Source organism: Cuculus canorus, chromosome 6 (genome assembly GCF_017976375.1).
Source record: "Cuculus canorus isolate bCucCan1 chromosome 6, bCucCan1.pri, whole genome shotgun sequence".
NCBI classification, from domain to species: Eukaryota; Metazoa; Chordata; class Aves; order Cuculiformes; family Cuculidae; genus Cuculus; species Cuculus canorus.
The window spans coordinates 3784884-3799501 of record NC_071406.1 but is presented as its reverse complement, the minus strand read 5'-3'; the positions used below and the strand labels follow the sequence as shown (position 1 = coordinate 3799501).

Sequence of the window (14618 nt, the reverse complement as noted above, 5' to 3'; positions counted from 1 at the left end):
ATTGAAAATGCAAAGAAATCTGAAGCTACGCACTGCCACAAACAATGCAACCATAATTAAGGAATTATTATCCTCCTCCCCATCTTTGAAATAAGCCTTCTTTTTTTTTAACTGGTTGGATATAGAAAGCATATTACTATATTTGGGTCCTGTTTCGCCAGTATAAGAATAGTCCTACAAGGAATTCCCAGTAAAACAGTGCTGCAGTTCTACAGTATATTAAAAAAAATTACTGTAGGAAAGTGTTATCCAATGGGCAGATGTTAACTTAAAGTGCACATTGTTTGGAAAAGGAGTTAATTAACAACTTATTAATTGGATAGAAACTCTGAAACTGTTGTACTTCTAGCAAATACATAATTTTCTTCAAGTATTATTAAAGCGTTTTTGTTGTACCTATTAAAGATTCTTGTCTCTAAGTTAATTTCATTATGCTAATAAGCTATCATCGTTACAGAACCTAAGCTTTGATCCATGTTAATTGTCGTGATCTTCAAAGACAAAGTCACCACTTACTTTAAATGAATTTTACATCTTTTTAAAGAATCACACGGAAATTAGAGGAAGTAATTAATTTTTTATTATGTGTCTCAATATTTTTAAGGGAGGAAGTCAATGGCATTGGCTAGAATTCATTTTAACATTTAACTAGGGAAAACAGCATGAGGCAAAAAAACGTTCAGATGCAAAAGATTAAAGAAAATTTGAAACTGGGACCTAATTTGTCTTGATAAACTTTGGTGTTTAATATGCTTCTTTTGTTCTCAGTGTGAAACTGCAGGGTTTTGATTTGTAAAAACTTTTTGAAGAATTAATTCTTTCTAATTTTTATTCCTTTCTTTGCTTTCCTTTTGGTGTAAGACAGAGGAGTTGACCTTCAAACCATAACACTTTTAAAGATCTATGAACATACAAGGTTAAATCTATTAGTGGCCTGAGATTAGCCGTTATACACTTGCAAAGTGTGTACCTTCTGCAGCAAATTTTATCTTTCCGTGAATGATAACAAGCTTGCATCAAGCCTACAAGTTTTAAGCAAATAATAGAATATGTGTAGTATGTGATCTATTCCTCTTTCCTTTAAGTGTCAGTTATTTTAACCCTTTGACGCTATACAAAGCTGAGTTCTGAATCAATAAGACATTTTTCTGTTTGGGATCAGGACCTAAACGTTAGAATTACCCACACTGCTATGACTGCTGATTTATGGTTCCCGCGTAGTCTCTTTTGCCTTTTTCAGACCTTTCTTGAGAAAATGCAATATAAGCATCTTGTAAATAAGAAAATCAAAGTAAAAAAAAGGAGAAAGCTCTGTTTTCCTTATAAAACTCACCATTTAAAGTCATTCTACGGAGAAGCTGCTCTCCGTCATATTTACAAAGCACAAGCATTCTGTTGCTCTTGCAATGAAAAACGGTTCCTTTTTAAAAGGCAACAGAGCAAAGTAATTTCAGGATAGTAACAGTGATTGAAATCAAAAGCCAGATTACCTCCTTCATTCTCCCTAGTTAGCAGCATGTAAGTATTGTAAATGCAAGTAAACATCAAGTTTAAACTGAACCTACACTGGGAGGATTTCTGCAGCAGACAGGTGGTGAGCTCATTGCAAGGATTTTTCCGCATTAATGCTGTACTCATTTAGACTAACACCAGGCTTGAGTGACCCTCATCTGGATTTAACCTTTGACCTGTCAATCCAGAGACATACTTTCAGATCTCAACATCAGTTTTTCTTTTTTTTTTTTTTTTAAAGCATGGATGACTTTAATCATTAAGCAGCTTTCATAACCGGAACATACATATGTGCTGTTCGGTGCTCTTTCGTTTGTAATCTAGGTTTCTGCCCATATAATCCCCCGACATTTAAGTGAATTCAGATGAAGTTCAAAATTCTTTGGCTGAGCATGGAGTAGTGATTGGGCAAAGGATTGCACTGCTTACCTGCCTGGCTTTTCACTTTTTGTGGCAGGTTTTTTATTGTTCAAAAAGGTCTACAGGCTTGGAGACTTTATTATTATTATTATTTTGACAGGCAGAGAGAGTTGGGGTTGTTCAGCCTGGAGAAGAGAAGGCTTCGAGGAGACCTTAGAGTGACTCTCCAGCAACTGAAGGGGCTACAAGAAAGCTGGGGAGGGACTGTTTACAAAGGCTTGTGGGGATAGGAATAAGAGAAATGGGGATAAACTGGAGAGGGGCAGATTTAGACTGGACAGAAGGAGGAATTTCTTCACCATGAGAGTGGTGAGACGCTGGCCCAGGTTGCCCAGAGCAGTGGTGGCTGCCCCATCCCTGGAGGGGTTCCAGGCCAGGTTGGATGGGGCTTGGAGCCCCTGATCCACTGGGAGGTGTCCCTGCCCATGGCAGGGGGGGTTGGAACTGGATGATCTTTAAGGTCCCTTCCAACCCAAAATATTCTATGATTCTATTATTATTAGGTTTGATTATTATTATTATTATACACAGGCAATAGTTTCCTAGTCAGCAGGCAATTTTTAGACAAACCAAGTTTTTATTAGATTTTTATTTTTTTTTTAGATGCCACTTATAATTAAGTTCAGATAGAAAACATTTGTGCTTCAGTTTTGATGAACTTTTGAAAAAAGCAGTGGTTACAGTGGGTATGGGGCATGACATGAAGGCATAAGTGACTCTGCTGTAGAGAAGCAAGAGCTTCCTCATCACTTTGATTAATGCAAGGAAGGTAGCGGCACCCACAGTGCTCTCCCCTTGCCTGAGCAATTGAAAGGCACAATTCTCCCTATCACATCTTTTCTTAATAGTGATAACACTCCATAAATGTTTATGTAAATACACAATTCCAAGGGACTCATCCCAGCAGTACTGTACTTGTCAAGTGAGTCATTTTTTCACCTGGCAGTATGATGTTGTAAGACTCGGTTGTCTTAACTAATCCTGGCTAAAACGCAAAATTCTGTTTTGTAAGAAAATTTCTGGCCAGCTCTAATCTTAACCTCTTGCATGTCTGTAGCTTCTAAATCGATGTCACAGTTGTAATAGCTTTGAACACCCATATGTTTGTAAACTAAATAAACCTTGATATTCAAAGGAGATGAAGACAAGAATTACATCTTTTGGCAATGGTGCTCTGAGCTGTTTCAGCTCATGTTGGCTTCTCATTTTTATGCCCGTACACTACGCCAAATCTTCCTTATCTATGCAAATATATTAACGCTGACTTGTTTGCTAACGCTGTGATGCAGCTCTTATCTTCAATTTTGACCCGAACGTTACGTAATAAATTTGAAACTACATTTCTTGGTAGATCATTGGGATTGCCTTCGGTTTCTCAACTCTTCACTGCGAGCTGCCTTTCCTACCCACTGACTAAATTAGCTCCTCGCTGCTCTCAGCCAGCCAAGGCAGAAAGGCTGCCAAATAGTTTACTGCTCAAAGATATCTGTATCCGTTTTGTGTCATGGGCCATAACCTTGAAGTTCTAGCATTTTTACCAGGTATCATTTCCCCATCGTACTAAGTTTAAATGTTTTAGCTTTAATGATGCAACCCCAGATCTTTACAAAGCTGCCCCCAAGTCCTGCTCATCCTGTTTTCCACAGTATGAAATTAGGCAGGCTTTGCTGGCTTCTTAAAATAAATATGTGTTTTATTAACAGGTAAAATACTTCTGTGCTAAATATAATCAAAATGGCACCTTAAATGCTATGTATAAATACCGATAAACGTTTCTAACGCTGCCTACTAGGACTGTTAATGCATAAAAAAAAATAAATAAATATTTGTCATTGGATCTATCTGGCCAAAATCTTCCTTTAGGAATAGCATAACACATTCCTGTACAGTATATAATTGCCTTAATTAATTTTTGGCCTATCCACAAAAGCGCAGTTCCATCTCTTTCCCCAAAGTGTCCAAAGAATATGCAAATTCTGTTCATTATAGCTTTCAAAATAAAAAGCCTGAATAAAATCTCCTTTAGTTACTTAGGAAAGGCTCAGAAAACTTTCCTAAGTGTGGTTGTTATGTATGCCAAGAACTTTCTTATTCATGGAAGATGTCCTTAAGCTCTTTTCTATTGTTCTAAGGTCTTCCCCTCACCCAGGCTGGCTTCTGGACATTCCTACAACGGTTCTGTTCCTTGTGACACCCAAGAAGTCAGCATCCCCCATCCCATCTACGGTCTGGAGCCTACAAGCACGGAAAACCGAGTCAAGCTCTTAAACCTTCCAGGCTCCCCAGTTATGAGCCAAAAGCATGAAATTTAGGAGTTTTTAGGGTTTCTGCTCTTTTTACACGAAAGCTGCAAGTTGTAGCACAATGGGATCAAAGAACTTGTATTGTTTCTCATGGCTGTAGGTGTCTGGTTAACAGCCTCCAAGAACTCTCAGGAAAGCCAAAGAGTGGAGGTTTCTGGGAGGCTGGCTCTCACAGACTTTCTGCTTCCAACCTTCCCATAGTCCAATATAGCTGACAAGGACCTCAGAAGCCCTGGGCATCACAGACGAGGAGCCTACATGGTATTTAGGACTGTTCTTTACTCTACTGCAAAATTTTCGTCTTACAGCTCTTTAATTCTTTCTCTTTTTTCTTTCCCAGCTACTAAAAATTCCAGTTTAAATGCAAGCAGAGCTGGTGTTCTATGACCACCCTATGAGCACAGGGATCTGTAACTCCGTTGTAAGAAATCATTCCCTTTAAACAAGACACTGAGGTTCAGATCCAAAACAGGATTACCAGTATTGCAAGACCTAAACGTCTTGTCTGCAGTATGCTCCAAAATAAAACCGAAAATAGCTTGCTTTTCCAATGTTTTACTGTGAGAATATAAGGTAAATAGTGTCAAAGAGAAGCTTCAGGTGCTTGGTGGAGGTGGGTCTGTCCAGCTAGACGCTGACTTATTCAGCTTGGTTTGAAATTCACTTTGTGCAGGGCGTCTGTAAGTGTTGTGCATCCTGGTCACCTTCACAGCTGCACTTCTGGAAGACCTGGAAAAGCTCTTTAATTGGAGAGATCCCTATCCAATTCCAACACCTAGACTTTATAATTTTTTATCTTAAAAACTAGGGCTGTATAACCAGCTAACTGGGTATTGCTCCTTTTTTATATCTAAGAAATGTTAAAGGCACTCTGAGAAAAGCTCTTTGATTTTCCTGTTTTCCAGAGCAGTTGCTTATGAAAAAGAACTTTGACTTGGGATTTGCTGTGGGAATGTTATTTGAGCACTGGTGAAGTGCCAGAATGCGTTGGGAAGAAAGCGCTTCCAGAAAAATATCAGCCTGATTAAAACCTGATTTTACTGAGTTTTCTTTATGCAAAGGGTTACCAGAATAGTAAGACAAAGTCATTAGTCAGATTTTCCTTCCCTTACTTGATTATTACCAGTGATGCTTTTATTGGTGTTATTTGAATGATCATTGTTACAACAACTTACGAGCAAGCTACTTAGGTACTGCTTTCCTCTAGCCTCACTTCTCAAGTGATGTGTTAAATGTCTTGATGATGCCTGTCCTTGTTTGGCAATTTTTCCACAGTATCCTTTTTATTCTTTATAATAAATTGAATGGGATATATGAGGAAAAGATGGAAAGAAAGTCATAACACCAATGGGCTTTTTTGGTTTTTCCCTATTTTATATTCTTCATGAAGGCACCAGAGTGACTATCAACTGAAACCAGCCCATCTTATATTTAAGGAAAAAATTTAATCAGCAAACGGCAGAGGACAACAGGGAATATTAATTTGGTAGTTGAAGGGATTATGTACAAATTTTCACAGAATCATGGAATGGTTTGGGTTGGAAGGGATCTTAAAGATCGTCCAACCCCGCTGCCATGGGCAGGGATGCCTTCCACTGGATTAGGTTGCTCAAAGGCATTTGTATATTTAGGTCGTTTCTTTTCAAAAGATAAAACTGTGGGCGAATCGTATTTGCTACTGGTTTAGCAAGATCCTCAAAAATGGCCGTGGGTAAACCACTGCTCTCTAAATATTGGGCTGAACAAACATCCACCATGGGATTTCTGTGAAACATGCCTTTTTTTTTTGCTCATGGATGTGGTTAAAACACTCTACTGTATTCCGTGAGTGCTGTACTACTCTTGGTAGGAGATCATAAGATGTTGGAGTTAACTGTCAGATGCTTTACTCTTCTAAAGACCTTTGCCTTTTAACTAAATGCTTGCTTATATTTCTAATTTAATGTAGTCCCACATTCTTTTTGTAGTAATTTTGAACTATCTGATAACATATAATGGAAAACATGTTTATGTCTTCCACTAGTTCTTGTTACATATTTCAAATGCTTAGAACAACAATTTTCAGAAGCTTTCATTAAGGTTAATTTAAAAACTACATTAAATACAAAGAGATTTTCTCACAAACAAAATGCAATGTGTACTTAACAGACTTCTGTATGTTATATTTGATAAACTACCTCATATAAATGCAAATTCTGACTTTCTGCCAGAACCAGGTGGTACAGAAAATATTTCTATTAAACAAATAATGCTGGGAGAGCAAACTTCAAGTTACAGTATGTTACACTGAGAAAGAAGACCTATTGACTGAGGTCAGATGTATATTTATGTTGTTCCGAGTACTTCGCTGCTTCTGCAAAGGCAGCTTTTTAAGAAAGGCGGGTAGACGTATACGTAGGATAAATATTCATTTTTAACCTTTTTTTAATGCCTATTGCTAACTCCCTTTGCTTCACTGTACAGCGATAGAGGAAGATCCTATGCTATGAGCTGAGCTCTGAAACTAAACCAGAAGGATAAAGAGGAAGAGGAACCACCCTCAAACCTGGGATCATAAGGTATGATCTGAAAACGGAGCTTCGTGTGCTTTCTGCTGGGTGCCGACTCATCTTGCTGGTGTTGGATAATGTTCATTTGGAAAAGGAACATGAGAATTAAAGCTGCCAGAGGCAACTCTGAAGAGCATATGATGGAAACAAATTGAATCACCACTAATGTGGCTAACATTGTTGGTGGAAACTGGGACACCCGCATGAGCCATTGTTCAGGGTACCTCGTCTGGTTTATGTAGCTCGCTGAGTTGAAAGCTGGATCTGCGTTAACCTTGTGATTGAGGGGGATTCATGCAATGTGGTTTCAATTGTCTATGGATGCTTTCAGTTTGTACTGCACACTGCCAGTAACGATCGGCCCTACTGGTCTCCCACGTCCATGGTGTTGTCTCAGCTCACCCTGATGAAGCTGTGGTGAGGACTGTTTCCTGATGTGGTCGCTTCTAGGAGGCTGCTGCTCTGCAAGGCTGCTAGGCGAGAGGTATTTATTCACTCTTCCCTCTGCCTCAATAACAGCTGTTGCATAGAAGTTTTCCCTGAGTACATTTTGCCACGGAAAAGAGCTTTTTTGTTTTTCAGGCTGCTTTCTGTCCTGACTTGGTCTGGAGTTGCCTTTGGTACTGTTGTGGAAGTATCTAAGGCCATGATTTATTCTCTTGAGCACTTCTTGTTTGAAGGTCGCACAGAGTGAGGCTTGTACTGGTTTTATCTCCCGTTTTCATCCTACTGGTGTACAGAGCTTTTGTCTGTGGGCATTCCTCTGTGGGCCTGAGGGTGATGAGACCTACTAAAATAGTGAGCGATCACTTCAACCACCACCAAATTACAGCCATGCCTGAGGCAAACTACAACAGCTTTCTAACAGTGTCACCACGCTATCTTTGTGACAGAGATGGAGATAATGAGAATTAATTAATCAGTCTTTGATTAGAAAAAAAAAGAGGAGGGGGAAATCCTTCTGCTGACTCCACTACAAAATACATGAAACTGGTGAGGTTTTTATTTGATGTTACTTCTCAAATATAGGGCAGGCATTTGTAATGTGGTGTTTGAGATTGTGTGGCTGCTGTCTTGGTTAGCCCTCCAAACCCACTGCTGATGGACCAAAGGAACAAGACCTTCTCATTTTATCAGGCTGATGTAACTGTTGTTATTGTCACAGTGTAAAAAACTCCCACTTATTCAAAGCCTTGATTAAAGTCCCAGGTGTGTTCTCCTTCACTATAGCCAACTCTTCCTTCTTTGCGATATTGGGGGTGAAATTCTGTGTCGCACTCTTTAGACTGATGGCTAAATCTTAGAAATCGGTCCCTTATGATAAAACATGATCTACACGGTGCCAGTGTCTGACCGGAATTACAATTATCTAAGTAGATTCATTTGTATCCCTTTCGTAGCAGCTTTTCTCTGGGCACAAGCTTTTTCTGTGGGGCATGGGAAGAACAAAATTAATCTTATAAAGAGGAAGGGGTTTACACTGAAATCGATAGTTACAGAATTAACTGGGTAAATTACTTTTTCTTAATTCTTTCTCTTTTCAGAAGATGTAGTTTTGACGGGTACACAAATCCAATGGCTGCCAAAAAGCTGATATCACATGAAATGTTTCATCTCAGCTGTGTTGAGCTAGTCTAGGCTTTAGTATTAGTGAAAAGAGAGTGTAAAAAATGTCAGTGTTGGAGATGAAGAATACCTATTCTGATTATTAAATATGAGTAAGTTAAAGGATAATAGTACAATTATGTTTAAGAAAATGTTATCACTTTTAGAAAGAGTAGCATGGCTCTCCTGGGCAATTTTTAAATGCAAGCCAAATACATGATTTTATAGCTTGGAGTTAGATAACACAAACACAGGTTTTCTTCATTGTGTAAGATAAACAAAGCATTGGATTGCACAGGCACAAGAACTTGGTCTGCCACACTGCTGAAATGTTTGATGCAGTCACAGTGGCTGGATTGATCTGCGAGCCCTAGGGCCCAATTCACAGGCCAAGTTCATTTCACTTTGTGTACCTTCAGTGCTCAGGCCTCTCAGATTTTCACTTTCAGCCAGGCAGAAACAATCCTGCCATTCCTTCTTACCACCAAACTTTCAGATTAACTTCAGCTGTTCTTCAGCTGCGTTAAGGGGATGCAACTCAAAAGATGCTGCAGCGTCACGGCGGGTTCCCAGCCCAACCATAGCACTTACCTCTAATGACAGTGGTAAAACCTTCTGACATGCAGTTCTTGGAAATGAATTGTACCAAGAGCATCTATAAAAGCTACAGTATCCCTTTAAAGAGAGCATAATGTCATCATTTTTCAGTGGATATCTTTAAAGGCAAATAATCACTTTTTCTACTAATGATCTGCAAACAATTGGACTAAAATCTTTTTCCTTCATTCAGGTTTCAACAAAGGTTAGGAGCCAGAACATTTAAAATGTGTATGGGGATGCTACAGCTTGAAATATTTGCTGCAAATGTCGTCTGCAATAGAGTATCTGACAAAAATCTTTGCTCTGTATCCTGGGGACTATCATCATTTTTGCTTTTCTCTTTCACACATGGCTGCAGAAATTTGGTGGGTCCTCTAAAGCTGTCTGATCTTGTACAGGCTTCTTGACCTCCTTTTTGCTGCGCACAAATCCTGGTAGCACCAGCTCCTGGTATATACCAGGTCCAGCGAATAATTTATACACCAAAACCAGTTCCAACAGCAGAGTTCCCATCTTCTGAGTTGTATTAACCGCATAAATTCAGCAATACAGTAGATGTATGTTGCTTTGTCCAGGAAAAGAAATATTCCTTCTTTCTGTTAATGCAAGACATAGGTTGCCAACTGAGCTGCTACGCATCAGGTGACAGCAGATGGATTTCATTGTGCTGCAGATAGTGTTTTTGGCCTCGACATTTTGGCAAAAGAAGGGAAGGGAAGGTGTGCTCTGATGGGAAGAACACAGGTCATAGGAAAGGAAGCAAGCCTGGCTTTACAAGTCTAAGAAAAGCTGTTAGTGCTGTTCTTTTGGTTTAAAACATGCATATTCAAAGTCCATTTACCCTACGGACTTATGGAATCATGGAAATTTAAACTATAAAATACATATATAGTGAGGGGAGACCTCATCACGGTTTCCTGCTTCCTCACAAGGGGAGGAGGAGGGTCAGGTGCTGATCTCTCCTCCCCAATGACCAATGATAGGACCTGAAAGAACGGCAGGAAGATGTGCGAGAGGAGGGTTAGGTTGGACATTAGGGAGATGTTATTCACCCACAGGGTTGTGGAGCACTGGAACAGCTCCATAAGGATGCGGTGATGGCCCCAAGCCTAAAAATATTTATGAAGCCTTTGGACAACACTCTCTGATGCACGGTGTGAATGTTAGGGTTACCCTATGCAGGGACAGGAGTTGGGCTCAGTGATCCTTGTGGGAGTCCAAAGCAGGACATTCTATGATTGTACGTTCAGGCCAACTATCTGCCTGCACAATTCTGTATGAAGTAAGTTTAGTATCATCTCCTGTACATTGTATATGTATCTATAGGTATATAGAAACCGCTGTAGGGCAGATGTTCTGCTGAGTGGAATACAGATGCAGTGTCAGCACCTGGGTTATCTCTGACCTCCATGGCAGGTACTTGGATAAACATCTGAGATTCCCACGGAACACACATAGGCCGTGCGGCTTTGTTGACCTCCAGCCGTTGCCGCTTTCTTCAGCTGCTTCTCATTCTGAACTTGTTATACCTTTTGTGTTTGGGAACTGTCTCCTGGATTTCTTTTATTTGTTGACATGGGAATCTCAAACCATGGCGTCTGAATTCCAAGTCAGCGTAAAGAATTTTGTTTCCAAGAAGTACTTTATGCTGTTTATTTCAAGGATTGGGTCATGGCTATTGTAAATTCTTTTCTCTTTCTATGTTTCCAAGGAATAATCAAATTCAGAGTCTTGAAAACTGAAGATTATTTCATCAGGATGTTGGACTTTTCCCTCTAATATGTAATTGGCCTCTACCAATTCACAGCAAGCTTGTATCTGTCTAGGGATTGTACTGGAGAGCCTTCGGCATTTAGAAGAGCAAGGCCCAAGTTTTAAGCTGGTTGCTTGTTTTATACTACCTGATAGTGACTGCTGAAACTTGGGAACATTAAAATGCATGTAATTATTTTCAGGCTGGTTATTTCAGTGCAAAGCTTTACTTTTGATGTGTTCTGACCTGTCCAGTAATTCTATTTGCATACAAATTCTAATCCTAACCAAAAATTTTCTTTTTTTTTTCTCTTTAAAAATATAGGATCCTGGTCTTGATCGCTATTCTGTAAAAACAAACTTTGTGTGTGGTACTTGATAAAATTTAGGCTATTTATGAATGGTTCTACATAAAAAGAATGAAAATAACTAGTTCTAATACCAATTAATGCCAGGGCTGGCTAGAAAGTGGAAATCCCTTCCTATTGCATACTTTCTGTTTTTAGAAAATAAATTAATCCAACTCTTGGATAAAAATTTAAAACCACAACATTTTCAATACTCAAGGATTTCCAAAAATACCATATTTTAGAAATTCACAATGATTTTTCAAGTTGCCAATGTAAATAATATTGATTGAAATTTTAATCAATTCACTATAAAGCTGCGTTTTGACAACACAGGAAGAAAACTCTTCAAACTAACTCCTGGTTTCCCAACAAGCTTTTCCTGGAAAGGATATTTTCTATTAGAAAAACAATTTCAATAAAAAAGTTCTGATATGGTCTACTAATTAGAGCATCTGGTGCACCCAGCTGGCCTAAGGTAAGATCAACTATGAGTATGTGGCAGCTGATATTTGCCCAACCCCTTGTTTCAGATCATACTGGTGGAAGAGCCATCAGTGTCTTTATGAAACTATTCCAGTGCCTGCCCTGAACGTCCTTGCCATGAGCCAGACCCTGTCCTTGTCCAGTCTGCGGCAAAAAGGAGGGCTGGGACCTCGATTTTGGCAGGCGCCTATGGATGACAAAGCAGCTCATTTTGCTGTTAACGTCTAGGAAAGAGGTGGCGTATTGTATATTGCCAAGATTTAGCAAAAGGTAAGACCAAGAGCTGTTTAATCACCATAAACATGAAGATTAACCCAAGCATGCCCTGGGTTCTCTAGAGGAAGTCAACCAGTGGCAGTGAGGCATAAATGTCTAAATCCTTTCCAGACATCCTCCCTTATTCTGCCTTGAGCAGCTAGAAACAAGTGGAAGAAAGAGTTTTCTGCCGAAAAAAAATATTTTATAGCAATCAAAATGTTTGAGGGGACTATTTTGATGGGAAAAGTTTGATTTAATCACTCTTGGTAAACTTGTTTTATTTTTTTCTAAGTGTTAAAAATCTACAGATCTGAGCTTTTAAAAAGTATTATTTTATTTTATCTTAGCAACATGGGACGGGCAGTGACCCTCTGAGAACTGAATTTTATGCCCATATCTCATATTCCACACGTGAATTGTTCAAGCTCCATCTTACATGGCCTCTAGCCTGTTGTCTTCTTCCTCCTCCAACCCTCACGCCCTCATGGGGTGGCTGCTGGAGAGCTCTCACTGTCAGGTTCCTTCATCAAGCTTCTCCCGAAGCTCATTAACTGCCAGATGATATCCGTTCACACTTGTGTTAATAGAAAATCTTCCCCCCCACACTTCTTAGAACCCCATTGATTTATTTATTAGACAGAAATTGCATCTCAAGCTTCATTTTATTGGGCTAAACATGACTAGCTCTTTTAATCTCCTCTCATAATAAACGCTTTCCTCTTCTCTGCTCACCTACAAGTCCTTTTTTGCAGATGTTCTCATCTGAATTAATCTGAAGTGATACCAGGCGAAGAAAGGTTAACTTGACACATGCTACCATTAAGAAACCCATATGGCAACGTAGCTCAGTTTGTATTTACTTCTATATCCCTAGTTATTCCTTCTTTCAGTTCTTATGCCTCACCTTGAACACCGTTTATCCACATAATGGGTTTGAACTTGCATGATTCAATCTCACCTGTGTAAATCCTCATCACAAACATCCCATGATGCATTTCCGTTTATGCCACTTCCCTTACTTTAAAGCCCCCACAATTTCTAGTCCAAGAATAAGTTTGTTATAAAGAATTAATCTGTTATAGAGGCAAATAGACAAATATTTATTGGAAAATATATACGTATATACAAACAGAAATAAACCACACCTTATGCGTGTAAGAATATGTATGCACGTATATCTTCACAAAAAGAACAGGTTTGCAGAAGGGGAAATAGATAACAAAAACATAAGTTAATCTTTCAAAGGACGATGTCATAATGTTGTTGGTTCAAACTTGGGAAATAACACTATTAGAATGGAGGGAGGATTTCTGGGTCAGATTTCTCATTATCAGTGGCTGGGAACAAATGCAAAATGGGAGATAAGGTTAATGGGTCTTGGAATTTGTCCTTATCCATTGAAATAAAAAATACTGTTTTCAGTCACACTTCTCGCACCTTTGTTTAGTTAAGACTTGCAGCAGTCCAACTGTAATGGGTTTTGCAAAGCCACTTTTTGTATTGTTAAGAGAATATACCGTTAATTTGAGAAAATAATATTCAAAGCCCAACAAACATTGGTACATGTAGCATGTTATTTAGCCACATAAATTCTTTTTAACATACTACTTTGATTCAACAGATAAAAATAATTCAGAATTAACTTGCTAGGCTCAGGCCCTAAATGCACGCACAGTTTCCATGGAAGTCAGCATGTTGTAGGGCAGAATTTAGTCTGTGTGTTTAATTCATCTTAATCACTATTATTAATTCATAAGTACTGTTTCCAGAAATGTATTCAGTTAGTTTTACATTAGTCAAAATCAATTGCATGTGATTTATTTTGATCATTCAAGATTACAATTTTGATGTATTTCCTCTCATCCTGCTTGTCAAGCCGGGCAAAGAGGAAAGGCACTGCTAAAGGAGAGTTACCTTCTATCTATTCACTTTACTCCTTATTTCCTTTTATCAGGAATTTGAGTATTCTTTGGGGTAAACCTCTTTGGACTGGTGGGCTTTTACAGAGTGGGATGATGCAGTGAGTGATGAAATGCCACCGAGATGTCCAGTTAGACCTGGAAGTGCCTCTTATCCAACACAACATGGTCGTTGTGCTGGGCTGGTGGCAGTAGGTGATTTGGGTTCGCCATTCACACTTTCAGGAGACGCAAATAGAGGAGAGTGGACCCAAAATCTAGTTCAGTATGACTGCTTGTCAAAAGCGGTTCAAATTAAGAATCACCCAAATCAGCAGCTTTCTGGAGACTGGTTTCAAATAAACGGCTTAGTTGCTTGTGGACCCCCGTTTCTGTGCTGCAAGGAACACGACATCCTTGTGCAGACTGGGAGCTTTGGGGAGGCCCGCGATGCTTTAGACATAGAAATTCACTCAGGTCTGGATCCCAACAAGCCTTTGTTGCCTCTTGTTATTTCAGAGTGAACACATGGTGCAGAGCACCTCTCCAAGCACGGCTAGGCTAAAGGGCGATACGTGCTATATCCCTCATCTCTGGCATGGATGTAATGCCCTGCATCTCAGTTTGCCTTCTGAATTATCTTTGTAGAGTTTTCCAGTTTGCCAAACCAAGTTTGCCAGTCCACCTTGCAGCACTGGCAGGTGCTTGGGTGAGAGCTGATGGCAGACAGGACCACTGGATACAGCTCCAGGAACTTGCACCAGAAATAAGTCCTGTATGGTGCTTTGGTTTCACCTAGGAACTGGAAAATAGCATAGCCAGACACAGCTTTGCCTCCCAATTTTGGTGTGTAAGGGAGGACTCCAATATATCTGTGCCTGTTGCTTG

General features: G+C 39.4%; 1 long non-coding RNA gene across 2 annotated transcripts in view; it reads left to right on the top strand.

Annotated features, from left to right (window-relative positions):
• The window catches only part of LOC128852589 (uncharacterized), a 66527-nt gene extending 58422 nt beyond the window's left edge, over positions 1-8105 (top strand). Inside the window, exons 8-9 of one of the 2 annotated variants that reach the window (XR_008450567.1) lie at positions 6699-6793; positions 7116-8105. This is a non-coding gene — a long non-coding RNA (uncharacterized LOC128852589). Of the gene's footprint in view, positions 1-6698 lie in introns of both variants that reach the window. The other variant, XR_008450566.1, reaches the window with a different exon arrangement.
• Positions 8106-14618: the final 6513 nt, after the last annotated feature.